At 45.2% G+C, this 14,159-nt stretch overlaps 1 protein-coding gene and 1 pseudogene across 2 annotated transcripts in view; one reads left to right on the top strand and one right to left on the bottom strand.

Moving 5' to 3' along the window:
• The window catches only part of LOC142586201 (copper-transporting ATPase 2-like), a 118,957-nt gene that overhangs the window by 69,411 nt on the left and 35,387 nt on the right, over positions 1-14,159 (bottom strand). The gene's annotated exons all lie outside the window — the stretch shown is intronic.
• On the top strand, positions 1,917-3,298 carry LOC142574277 (uncharacterized; annotated as a pseudogene).

The raw sequence follows: 14,159 nt of genomic DNA, 5'->3' as shown, positions 1-14,159 counted from the left end.
CACCTCAATCTTCACAAGTTAAACAATTAAGCATATTGCGAAGCACAACTGCACGTTCAAACAGGAACAAAATAAGTTTCAGTTTATGTATACAATCAATTCTACATGCAACCCTCTGGTGGTCACCTGGACATGGGTGCTACTAGGAGTGTTTTTAGGCCTTATGAACTATGACATCTGTAGAGAGTAAAATTAAGAAACCACAAAAAAAAAAGATGCAGACAAGACTTAACACCACAAGTGCTCACTAACAACCGACTCCTCAGAAAAAGGTGAAATGATGAAATGAGAATTGAAGGTCTGCACATGCAGGACACAAATGTCATAGAGATGCTCAAAACGAAAGGAATTCCGCCAGTCCTTCATCAGATCTAAAGACCTTGTCAATTTAACATTTGCAGCAACCTCGCTTCTCCCTTCCTCAAGGTAACATATGTGTCACTAACGCAATCGCCAATGTTGTCACTAACACAATTTTGTTTTGAGCGCCCATGTGACATTTGTGACACGCTTGTGTACATCTTCAATCCTCATTTCATCATTCCACCTTTTCCTGAGGCATCAGGTGTTAGCGTGTACTTGTGCTGTCAGTCTTGTCCGTGTCTTTTTTTGCATTATTTTAATTTTACTTTATACCATGAGCCAACTAGCCCAGCAACAAGCCTTGCTAAGCTATCATATCTGTCATGAGTGGCATGCTAAGCTATCATATCTGTCATGAGTGGCATGGTTATCAGCAGTACAAGCACATGCCTCTTCGGAATGGATAGTATTGGGCATAGCAGACAAGTCTATTCATGGTACGAAAAAACGGGCATACAAACATAGACAAAAGTAAAACAATAAGGACAACACAAATGCTGACTATCAACTGAAAGGTTGGACAATGGCAAAAAGAAGGAAGACATAAAACTTATCTGTGCATGCTCAAGAGAAGGCAGCACCAACCCGTCAATTATGGGGATGTGAGGGCACTTGTAAAAGATAACTGTTTAGCCATGACAACGCAAGTGCTACTGCTATTATTCTCGACATTACTGCTAGCTCTCGACATTATTCACGCCTATGCCACGGAAACGGGTTTACACACTGCCCCAGACAAAACAGAGTTTGTCGTCATTCATGGTGGCAGGTCTACCTTTGGAAAGCAGGAAAAAAAGCAGTCTTTTAAACTGTACATCGGTGACCTACCCATCACACGGAAATCTACTATCCAAATACTCGGTATGCACCTAGACAAGAACTGCACAGCGAACACTTGGTTCCAATGCGTTACGAAGACCAGCAAACAAATCCTGCACGCTTTACGCAGAATCTCTACCCGCACCCATGGAGTAAACGAACGTGAAATGCGGCAGTTCGCTCAAGCTTTTCTTGTCTCCCGTATCATGTACGGGCTGCTGTATCATCCAGTCAACCGCACACAGATGCACGCGCTCGACCGGTTACTTAACGAAGCCAAACGCATTGTAACTGGACTCCCAAGGTACACAAACCTCGAAGCGCTTAAAAGTTGTAGAAAACTCAACAACCTGTCCGAGCTCGTAGACATGCACATCTATACACAAGAGACGAGGCTTCGCGCCACAAAAGCCGGGCGACACACACTCATGCTCCTCGGGTATGACGTCCACAAAATGCCCATTTTGCCCAACAACACGCCGCCGTGGGAAATCACGGCTCTCACCGATGGCAGGCCACTTCCTCTCAATATGGACCCTACTCAGCGAATGCGGCGCCTTGCATATGCCAAGAGGCATGCTAAGGCTACGAGTTCACTCTTCTTGACTGAACACATCGTATACACGGACGCTGCACTGCCTGCAGACGACGTTAGTAACACCTGTTATGCGACTGCGTGGTACGACCAGACAAATGAAAATCTGAACCGCCGCCATCATATATCAGCAGAAGCAATGTCCAGCAACCGTGCTGAGCTAATGGCGATCCTAGATTATTTGGAGTGGGCCCTCGCAACTTCGTCTCAAACTGACCCTGTTCACCACCATGTGTACACAGATTCCCAGGCTGCCCATCGGACATGTGCTAATATTATTTACACAGATCCCGTACTGCAGAAGATCCGGCACCAGGCACGCCTGCTCCGCGAATGCGGTCACGATGTTACCATTCACTGGGTCCCTGTGCACTGCGGCATCCCCGGAAACGAGAAGGCTCATATACTGGCGCACGCTCATCTCTCTACCGCGCTAGCCAGAGCCTCCGATAATCCTTATCCTCTCCTAGCTACCACACCTGAGGTAGCAGACCCAATGGCAGACAGGCATGTGACCAAACGACGACGTGCCACCTACCTCGCAGCAGTGGGCAATCGACTCTCTATACCGTCACTTCCACCGAAGGTATTCACACGGCGAGAGTCAGTCTTGCTTTGGAGAATCCAGACAAGCACCCTCCTTACTCCTCACTTGTTGAACCGTTTCCACAAGGGTGGCACACCACCACCCGTAAGTGGTTTCTGTTCCCTGTGCACATGTCGTGCTGATCTAAACCACCTTTGTTGGGAGTGCCCCCTCTACATTCCACCAAGGCTTCGTGCCCTGGCCACCATACAGCGGGGACCCTGGCCTTCTTCTCTCGGGACTTGAGCTTACCCGGATACCACGTCTCCGGACCATGCCAGGGAGCTCTGGCGAGCACTGCTGCTGTTCCTTCAGGACCCTGCAGCACCACCCGTTGGCGATCGGCTCCGCGACAGCCACAAGCGTCATGCGGTCCCCACTTAGCTCTTAGCCGCCTCCAGGACGTTCATTAATAAAACGGAGGCAGTCTTACCCTTCCCCTTTTGCAATAACACCCCTCCTCTTTCCACCGCAGCGTCTTCGGCGCATTTTAATGTGGAAGAAACATGGTTTCATTCATTCATTCGTGCTTCTCTCCGGGCTTTTCCTGTCCCTTCGTCACGCATTGTAAAGTCGTAAGAGTTAAACGCATGATGTTACCAGGGTAAAAGCTGTCGATTGAATGACTGACAAGGGATAACAGCACCAACATGACCAAAGTCAGCTTGTGTGTGCTGAAAAGGAAGAAGGACTCGCCAATTGTGGGCCAATAATAATTCCTTGAAGCTTCCATTCAGTTGACATAGCTCAAAAGGCAATAATAAAGGGACAATGGAAGAGCTTTTCTTCTGGTCCTTCGTTCTGCTTGGCTGATGCGACCCCCACAGCTTTTGCTGCATTTCCACCAACTTCGTGAGACAGAGTATAAATAAGCATGAGGCAAGGAGGAGAGAGTGCGCATGCGGAGAGTAGCAAAGACAAGCAAGAAAATGTGATGGCAGGGCAGTCATTTATCAAACACCTGTAATTTTGCTTTTACAGCCTCATTGCGAAAAATTATTGAGGCTATATGTTCATTGTGTAGTGGTAAACAGCCACCACTATATAACAAAATTTCAGGCTCAGAGTGGTTAGGGGCTCTTTAACCATTTAACCACCAAGCCCAAGATGTACTCATTCTAGCCATCTGTACTAGTATCGCCAAGGACAAGCTGTACTCATACAGGCCGCAGCTTCTACTTTGCTTGACTGAGACGAGCTGCACTTGTCAAATCAGTTCACATCATACATTTGAATTTCAGCACACGAACATATTCCTTGATGCTTTCAATTACTTTCGCTATCATCTGTTCAGATAACTAAGTTTGAATCTTATATGCATGTTGACGAAAATTCACTTTTTCAGGTCAGACGTCTTTCATCAATATTTCGGGTTACTGTATTTATTCAAATCTAGGCCAATAGTTTCTTTTTTTTTCTTTAATAATCATATACCAAATTCTAGGGTCGGCTTAGATTCAAGGATTTTAAGAAACGTGTCAGTGTGTAATTAAACTTATAAATATGTTGCATAGCTAGCGTCATCTAGAAAAGTCAGTATCGCAGCCACTATTAGCCGTGCCAGTAGCCAACCAAAGTACACGAGCGACGTTGCCATTTTGACCTGAGTTGTATAGATTGTTGGTATTGGTATGGTATCGGCGTGCGGCGTGGTATTATCGTAATGGCACCAAACGGGTGATGCCACAAACGAAAAGTTGTGCTAGCCGCAGAGGTATTGTCAAACGTTCAAGCCACGGAGGACTTCAGAAGCGGGCAGGGTCTCTAAGCCGGTCGTTTCCCTTCTCATGGCCCATTTTTTCCATCAAACTGTAGCCTTAACGGGACTCCCATGCATGTGGGCCTTGGCGGAAACGAGGTGGCTCATGCCAGTGCCAGAGGATTTACAGTCCGGGCTCGGGCATTACATGTGTCGGACCTAGTTTCAAGTTTATTTTCTCCAAGGTTAGCAAAAATTGTGCGCAAACACTGTATGGCCCTTTAGCTAAAGGTTAGTAGTAGGGCCATTTATAAATATATAATTGGCAGTATGCTTGTCTGTGACACATTAATGCACATAAATATAAAGAACCCATAGAGCATATAGAAAAACACTATAGATTGAAAGGAACACTTGGTTAGTACGAAAAAAAAAATTCTCGTTTGCAACTTAGCATAAAAACACATTTGTAAACAAGTACATACTATTGGTTGCATTCATGGGATGAACATATTCAGACAGGTTCCGGGGACATTTGCTGAAGATAGTATTTTTTTAACGATTTGTAACCATTTAACCATTTGTAATTTGACAAAGATTGGTTTACTTGTTTCATTTTGCTGAGAGAAAGTAAGGGTGCAGACGGCTCGTGTTTGAAGGCGTCGAATAGGTTCTAGGTACGTTGTGAAAGTCCATGCACATGACTCAATACAGTACATTAAATGAGATTGAATAAATGAAAAATACAAAATGCGGAGAATGTTTGTTTGAAAATGTTCCCATGCCCTGAGAAGAGCATAACAGCCAGATGCTAGCTTGCAGCAATGAGCTTCTATGTGGCATTGCCAGTTTAGATTTTGGTCGAGAATAACGCCGAGATACATATATGAGTCGGTGCGTTCGAGTGGACATTGATTTATAGACAATGAAATAGAATTACTACTGACGGTTTTGGAACGTGAATGAAAAAGGGTATAAGGCATTTGTTTTTTGGTATTTATTGTTAATTTATTCTTAAGAAACCATTCAGAAATCTTAGAAAGCTCTATTTGCGTTTTCTCTTCTATTTCTTTGGTGTTATTACCTGTGATTATCAAAGCAGTGTCATCGGCATATATTAATACATTAGCGGATGTTAAAATCTGGGGCAAGTCATTGATATCAATTGTAAAAAACAAGGGACCAAGCACAGATCCCTGTGGCACTCCTGTTCTCAGATGCTGAGGGGATGAGGTTATCTTATTTAAATCAACGATTTGGTTTCGATTGTGAAAACAACTACGAAAGAATTCAAGTACGTTGTTGCGAAAGCCATAAGTGCTTAGCTTAATAAGTAAGACATTATGATCAACGGTGTCAAAGGCTTTTTTAAATCGAGAAAAATAACTGCTACTAGTTGGTTATTAAGAAGAGCGTTGCTTATTGCCTGTGTTAATTAAAGTACTGCAGTAGATATAGAGTGATTAGGTCGAAAACCATGTTGTTGTGGACTGAGTACATTAAACTTTAAAAAATAAAAATGATTACGCTTAGCAAGAAGTTTTTCAAAGATGGTATTCATAACACTTAGAACAGATATGGGGAGATAGCAAGATGGGTCAGATTTGTCTCCCTCTCTGATGATTGGGGTGACCTTAGCAGTCCGTAACGTTGATGGACAGATTCGTGCATGCAATGAGTGGTTGAATAAGCGGTATAGTATTGAACCCAATATATCAATATTTTCTTTGATTAACCTCACGGTTATGCCATCAGGTCCTGCTGCTTTCCCAGTGTTAAGATTGTTTACAGTATTACGTATTTCCTCCAGATCAATGTCGTGCATAACAAAATAATTAGCTATAGGGTTGATAGAATAAGTGGGCAAATTATGATCACGAAGCATTTTTGCTAGACTAGGGCCTATGTTTGTGAAATACGCTTTAAATTTCTCAACAGTACTTTCTGTTACATTATCAGGAAGAATGCTCTGCTTGCTAGACTGGGAGATAACTTCATTAACAATCTGCCATATTCTCTTGGAGTTACTTGCAGCTTGTTTAATCAGCCCTGAGTAATAGTCTTTTTTTTTGCTTACGCAGCGCCGATACTGTTATATTGCAGGCTTTTTTATACTCACTTCAGTAGTAAATATTGCTTATGTTGTATGTCCACTTATGGTACCAGTAGTCTTTAGCCTTAAGCAGGTCTAATATATGATTTGTCATCCATGGGCAGGCAGGTTTATCATAGGAGTGATTCGGAAATTCACGTTGACTATTCTCTAAAATGTCCTTTAACATCTGAATTAAGTTCAAGAATTCAGTATTGACATCATTATGGTAAATGATGTCTGTTTTGCATGCCAACAGAAGGTTCCAAGCATAAGTGTAATCAATTTTCATGAATGTCTTCCTATTATTATATTTTTCTATAAGAGGGATTCCTACTCTAACAAATATTGGCAAATGGTCCAAGATAGGTTGTTGAAGGACATGGGTATCTACATTCGTTGATATGTTTGTCAAAACGTGATCAATTAGGGTTGCCAAAGAAGAAGTTAAGCGTTTTGGTGAAGTGATTACATTACGGAAATTATAAGACTGCACGACATTTCTATACTCAGTGTGGTTTGTATTAATACTGTCAATATTTATGTCACCAAGGATTACTACAGGAGTGTAACTTGTTACCAGTAATATGAAAATCTCCTCTAGTTTATCTAAAAAATCAGGTTTGCTTGAGCTCGGTGGTCTGTAAACCACTCCTACTACAACTGAGCTTTCCAATCGAATAAACAGTGTTTCAATGCGTGGCAGGCTGCATGTGAGAGATGGTATGACAGAAAATCTTAGTCCTCACCGTACAAAAAAAGCAACCCCATCTCCACGAGACGCTGAGCCATGCGTTTCTGATACTGTTTTGCATCCAGGAATACACATGTTTTCGTTCTTTTTAACCAAGTTTCTGTAGTAGCAATAATATCGTTCATCTGTTCCTGTTGTGCGATAAGCGACAGAAGTAAGTTCAAGTTTTTATTTATACTGCGTGCGTCGCTGTAAAATAGAGTAAAATCACGCACAGTTTTCAATGTACTCTCGTTAGCCATGATGACATACGTCATACGTCAGGCATACGTCAGAAACATCACATCATGCTATTTTTGCTAGATCTTCCTCCCAGGTTACATGCACTACCCTCGCATTTTCACTCTTCTGCATGAGTATTTTGCTGTCAGAAACCCAAGCAAACTACTATTTGTTTTCCCTTTTGGCTTGTATAGCTTTCCAAGCAGTATCTCATTTTCTCTGCAGAGGTGCTCGTTTATGAGAACGGGCATGTTTTCCACAAACCAAGCATGGAAGCATTAAGTCTATGTTTTTATGCTGCCTTCAAAAACATGTTGCATGAGAATATGGACGATGAACTTTATTACAATATTTGTGGGTCCACTTCTTTTCGTCGGTACCCGATGAACATCATCAATATCACTGCTGGTGTGTTCTATTTGTAAGCATGTAGCTATTGTTTGGATTGCTGTACGGAGATCCTCTTTCTCTGCTGCAGGTACACCTTTCAATTCAATGTTATCCTTTCTTCTATACTGCTTTAGTTCTATCAATTGCTTATTAACTTCCTTCAGTTCTCTGTTCAGTTGCTGGTTTTCCTGTTGAAGGTCCTGGGTGTGGGTTTTTACTTGATTTACTTCAGCTCGAAGTGCCTTGATTTCCGATTTGAATTCCTCAAAGCTATCGTTTATGAATCCCATCGACACCTTGACAGACATCAACTCTGTTTTTACCGCCAAGTTCGACGAGTGAAGTGCCTTTATTTCACTCTTGAGATCATGCATGGCTGTTGTGAACTTCGCAGTCATTTCAGTTATTACCTTTACAACTTCCTTAATGCTACTTGGCACCTTTTCTCCCAGTATTCTTGCCAAATCTGTCAGAGCGTCTGTGTTATGGTGTTCCATGATAAAAAGTAGTAGCAAAAACAATATTACAACGCAAGAACAAGGACAGTGTGCAGTTGAGCAGGCCAGCAACTGCGACTACCATGTAATCAGCTGAAAATTGCTAAAAATACAAGAAAAGAATTGCCCACCTGCAGCAATACAAGGGAGCGTGAGTGCATGTAGAGTGCACGGCTGCTGGCTGTGCTCTGTGAAGTATGCCGGGTCCACCTTCCTCTTATAGAACCGACGTGGGTGTTTCCCATGCGCAGAAACAGGACATGTGGTGAAACTGTCTGGGCTTGCAAGGAACCACGATGTCACGTCGGATCCGATAGCTGGCGGTGAATGATGTCATCTGCCTGATGGTCACAGCATGATTGTTGCCTGCAGCAATACAAGGAAGCATGAGCGCACATAGAGTGCACAGCTGCTGGCTCTGATCTGTGAAGTTGGCCGGGTCCATCTTCCTTTTATAGGACCGATGTGGGCGTTTCCCATGCGCAGAAACAGGACATGTGGTGAAACTGTCTGGGCTTGCAAGGAACCACGATGTCACGTCGGATCCGATAGCTGGCGGTGAATGATGTCATCTGCCTGATGGTCACAGCATGATTGTTGCCTGCAGCAATACAAGGAAGCGTGAGCGCACATAGAGTGCACAGCTGCTGGCTCTGATCTGTGAAGTTGGCCGGGTCCACCTTCCTTTTATAGGACCGACGTGGGCGTTTCCCATGCGCAGAAACAGGACACATGGTGAAACTGTCTGGGCTTGTACGGAACCACAATGTCACGTCGGATCTGATAGCTGGCGGTGAATGATGTCATCTGCCTGATGATTACGGCATGGTTGTTGCATGCAGCACTACAAGGGAGCGTGAGCGCATTTCATTTCATTTCATTTTATTACCTTAAAGACCCACGAGGGGTATTACATAAGGGGTGGGTACATATATTTTGGTGAGCAAGTGTGAACACAATGAAACATGACTGGTAACATTATTGGCAAAGTTGGATGAGCACATGATGGCTGCGATGTCGTTGGGTAGGTCGTTCCAGTCTGCTGCAGTACGGGAAAAAAATGATGCGGCAAAGGTGGTAGTTCGGGCACGAGGTCGGGAAACTTGAAGAGGATGACGAGTGCAATGAGATGTGCGGGCTGGAGGGACAATGTAGGGTGCGCGGCCTAGTGAACTATGGAAAAATTTATGAAACAAGCAAAAGCTGGCAATGCGGCGACGAAATGATAAGGGCAATAAGTCAGATTCAGGTTTCAAAGCTGACACACTGATGTCGTAAGCATATGATGAATGGATGAATCTGGCTGCTCTGTTTTGGACTGTAATTTTGGACTGTTTTGGACTGTTTTGGACTGTAGAGTGCACGGCTGCTGGCTCTGCTCTGTCAACAGAGGAGGCGCCATTTATAGCACGGGATCAGCTCATTACCTACCACGACATCTGCACACATTCCCGATTAGACAGTTTAACCTTTCCGCCACTCATGGCCAAATCCCCGCGCAGGTGTAAAGTTCTGTGGCAACAGTTGCAGACATGCACCTTTCCCTCCCCTTACCTCTTCCACTGCATTCATCCCTCCATTTATATTTCTCCCTCTTGTAAATTATGTCTCTCCCAAAGCAGACTTAAACCACATCACGAGGGTATGGTGGCTAGCCACCATAATGCGGGGGTGCCCTAAGCACCCCCCCTTCCCCCTTTCCTCAAGCAAATAATAATTAATATCTAGTGAGGAGCAGTGCAAGGCTGCCTTGCGCAGCTCGAGGCCCGACCTTCAGGAGGCCATCCTGGAGTAGGCTGAGAGCATAGAGGAAGCCTACTCCAAGCAGTTCCTCCCCCCACCCTCTATCCCGTTGCCCCCTTCCCTTTAATAAGGGATAAATAAAGTTTTTCATCATCATCAGCAGCAGCAGCAGCAGCAGCATCGATGAGAAAAATGCCCGTCGTCGTAGGGGGCAACGGGAGACGACTTTTGCATGTGCCGCAACGAGGAGATGATAGCGATAAGGAAGCGCACGATAACAGAGAGGAGCTGTTCACCGAGACCACGCTGCGTTTCGACGTGTACGAGCCGTGCTGCACTGTCTGCGTGCGTGGGCACGCGGACGTGAGCTTGTGCGCGTCCGCAAGCGTACGAGGCTAGCAGCGATGATTATTCAGAGTGAGCTTGGAATGTTCAAATTAAGTAAATACTGTTTTTATTTTGTGAACGCTACCTTCACTTTTTTGTACGGCTTACATTCGAAGCAAGTTTTTTTATTTTTTTCTGCCTTCGGACATTCGGGGGTCAGCTTAGAATCAGAACTGGCTTAGATTCGAGTAAATACGGCATTATAAGCAATAAAGTGCATGTATAATATATTTTTCAAATCAAGACATAATTCCCAATAGTTAGCTGGGAAAAAAAGATATTAGTAAATTTTATACACTTTCTATGAAAGAACTTGGCAGTTAAAGGGTTAAAGCCTTTGACTACCACAAATCTCTGTTGGAACACATTAATGTACTCCTTAATCAAGGACATTTGTCTGTTCAACGTGGTGAATTGGGCATGTTGATACATATCTGAAAAGGTGGCAGTGCAAAAGAGACATGGACAGAGACAAGACGACAAGGACGAGCGCTGAACTTCTAACAAACTTTATTGTGAATGATTCACGAATGTATGCATGCTGTGCAAGCCAGGGATTATCCGCATGTGTAAATATGCCAGCTCTTTCAAAGCGTGTTGGAGGCCACGCTGACACATCCCTCCCAGAGTCTAGAAATCCATTCAGATTCTGTGATTTCCCATGTCACATGCTTTTTACTCTTCTTGATAACAGAAGTGTTTGCAAGGTCGGGTGAACAGTCCTTGCAAGTCAGACAATGACTTGCCAGAAAACCTTCGAAATCTTTTCTTTCACACACATCTCGAATGTTGTTTGTGTGCTCCCTTAATGTATTGTTACCAGTTATCTCCCAGTTTGGCCAATGTACATTTTTCCAAACTTTAAAGGAATTCGACACATTGCACTTTCTTCACATGCAACAAAAGGCCAGTTGTGCTTCATGCCGCAGTCACACTGCTGGGTTGCCGCTGGGTCGGTCACAATGCAAAGCTTGGACACCTTGTGGGGGGCAGAGAACACGACTTTCACATCGTAAGACTGGGCCACCTTTTTCAGATTGTGTGACAGCATGTGAATGCAAAGTATCACAGCTACCTCCTGCCTATGCAATGCGAGGGTTTCACACGTTTGCTGCTTTGTGTGTATCTTTTTGAGAAGGCCCTCTGTGGCCGAAATCATCATGTGTGCTACCACACCTAGCGCAAATGACAGAGTTACTCGAAGGTTAACAGCTTCCTTTATCGACTTGCACTTTATACTTTTGGTGCGAATTTATGTTCTCTGGAGCATTAGCACTTGCCTCTGTGGCTTCTGTGAGATGCAGTTCCTTGCCTTGGCCCTTGTGCTGTCTCCATGACCAAGGCTAAGTTGTAGAGCTGGACAAAGGTGAACTTTTTCTCATCTACCATATCTAGCAGCTTGCACTAGATAGTGTCGCGTTGAAGTCCCTCGACAATATTGCCACCCGGTGTTTTGAGCCAGCAAACGGTCAGCATTGCGTGCCCAGCAAAAACGGCGAAGACAACGAAGTCAAAGATCGCGCGCCAGCTGGAGAACCATCCCTTCGTGTCTGGTATTTTTCGTGTCTGGCTGCTGGTACTACTGCTTAGTCTTGCCTTAGTGCGTGACAAACTGGTGGAAGTGCTGGGTAATCTAATCTACGCATGCACCGAACCCCTCCGAGCAGCTGGAGCTCCAGCCCAGTACCGGTGGTTACGCCTGTACACTGCGCCGGCAGAAGGATCTGTGGACAAGCCTCTGGGTTTGTACTCCTCCCAGAGAAAATGGCAGCTCCGACCACCCCAACCAGTATGGAAGGCACAACGCTGATTCATTGTACGCTACTCAATCCGCGAACGCCAAATCCCTTCCACGGCGCCATACATGAGGACGTTGAAGATTGGTGGGTGCACTATGAACGTGTTGCCACGTTCAACAAGTGGGATGACGCAGACAAACTGAAAAACGTATATTTCAGCCTTAACGATGGCGCATGTGTTTGGTATGCGAACCGTGCAGATGCCCTAACTTCATGGGCAGAATTCAAACGCCGGATTCTTGAGGACGTATGCGAGCCCTGATCGCCGAGAGTGAACTGAGCGTGATCTCCAGTCCCGTATACAAATACCGAACGAGGGTGTCGCAATGTATGTCGAGGACATGACATGTCTCTTTCGACGAGCCGACCCCAGCATGTCAGAAGAAAAGAAGGTATGCTACCTGATGCACGGAGTGAAAGAGCAGCTGTTCGGCGGTCTCATGCGCAGTCCTCCCAAGACTGTGTCAGAATTTCTTTCCGAGGCCGTCACCACGGAACAGACTCTTCGGCAGCGGGCACCATCATACGAACGCCAAGTGAACGCTGCCTCACCTACGGACTTCTTCGGAGCTCTCGGGGGCCACGTCGATTTCTTTCGAGAGCTCATTCATTCCGTAAGCCGTGAAGAACTCCAGAAACTGTCAGTACCTTCACAGCCAACGCTCAGCTCCTTGTCCAGCGTTCTCCGTGACGAAGTTCAGCATGCGCTAAGAGAACCACCCTTCAACACAGAAGCTCGACCGCTAAGAACTGACAGCCCCCGTATGTCATATTTACAAGCTTTGAGGCAACCTGCCCCACCTTCCTCCCCGCTTCGCACGGCGTGCCCGGCCATGCTACAGCCTGTCCAAGTGGCCTCGTATTACCAGAGCCACCGACAGGCCCCAAGGAAATCAGACGTGTGGCGGGCACCTGATCGCCGTCCCCTTTGCTCGACGCGTTACACTGAGACGAAGGCACTACTATGCGGGACAGCATCTGAAGTTGCCCAGTTTTTTATGCATCACATCGTGCTTCGGCATGGCGCACCATCATTCATCATCACTGACCGAGGAATGGCCTTTACAGCGAAGCTTCTGGACAACATCTTCAAGTTGAGTTACACGAGTCATCGAAAGGCCACTGCATACCACCCTCAGACTAATGGCTTGACAGAAAGACTAAACAAAACACGGGCAGATATGATCTCTATGTACGTGGATGTGCAGCACAAAACGTGGGACGAAATCCTGCCGTATGTAATGTTCGCGTAAACACTGCAACGCAGGAAACTGCACGATTCACGCCGTTCTGCCTCATTTATGGTCAAGATGTCCAAACTATGTTAGACGCCATGATTCCGTGTGAAGACACCGACCAGCTCCTGACGTCGAGAAGTACATTCAGCGCGCCAAGGAAGCACGCCAACTGGCCCGTGTGTACATAAGAAGCAGTGTACAGATGCAACAAGGTACAATCTCTACCATCGACAAGTTACCTATGAGCCTAGTGACCAAGTTTGGGTTTGCACACACACTAGATGGCGAGGCCTCAGCGAGAAACTCCTGAGCAAGTACTTCGAACCATACACAATACTAAGGCATGGAAGCGACGTGAACTATGAAGTGATTCCAGACGGAGACCTGCCATCGCCCAAGCGCCGTTTACCACGCGTAGAGACTGTACATGTCGTCCGCCTCAAGCTGTATTTTACACGGTGATGTTAAGTGTACTGGTGAAACAAACTTTTTTTTTTTGCTGTCGTCGCGTCGTCCTCCAAAGAACTGCAAAGTGTCTTTTTTTTTTTTCCCCCGACCACAGAACACACTTTTTGCCTCATGTGCATTTTCGTATATGTACTAGCACATTTCCTTTTTTCTTTTTTTTTCTTACCTAATTTATGTACTTTCCGTGTACGTTTTGTGTTTGAGCATCGAGTCGATGCTTCATTGGGAGGGGGAATAATGCCACCTGGTGTGTTGAGCCAGCAAACGGTCAGCATTGGCCCAGCAAAAATGGTAAAGAAGATGGCGAAGTCAAAGATTGCGTGCCAGCTGGACAACCGTCCCTTCGTGTCCGGCATTTTTCGTGTCTGGCTGCTGGTACTGCTGCTTACTCTTGCCTTAGCGCATGACAATATGCTCACAACTGGCAGCAGCCTAACCACTTTTTTAGGTGCCATTCAAAAAAGCATATTTCGAAGTGTTACATACACTGCTTCTCTGATGATCATT

This window comes from Dermacentor variabilis, chromosome 1, assembly GCF_050947875.1.
Source record: "Dermacentor variabilis isolate Ectoservices chromosome 1, ASM5094787v1, whole genome shotgun sequence".
NCBI lineage: Eukaryota > Metazoa > Arthropoda > Arachnida > Ixodida > Ixodidae > Dermacentor > Dermacentor variabilis.
This window is presented reverse-complemented; position numbering and strand designations above follow the sequence as displayed.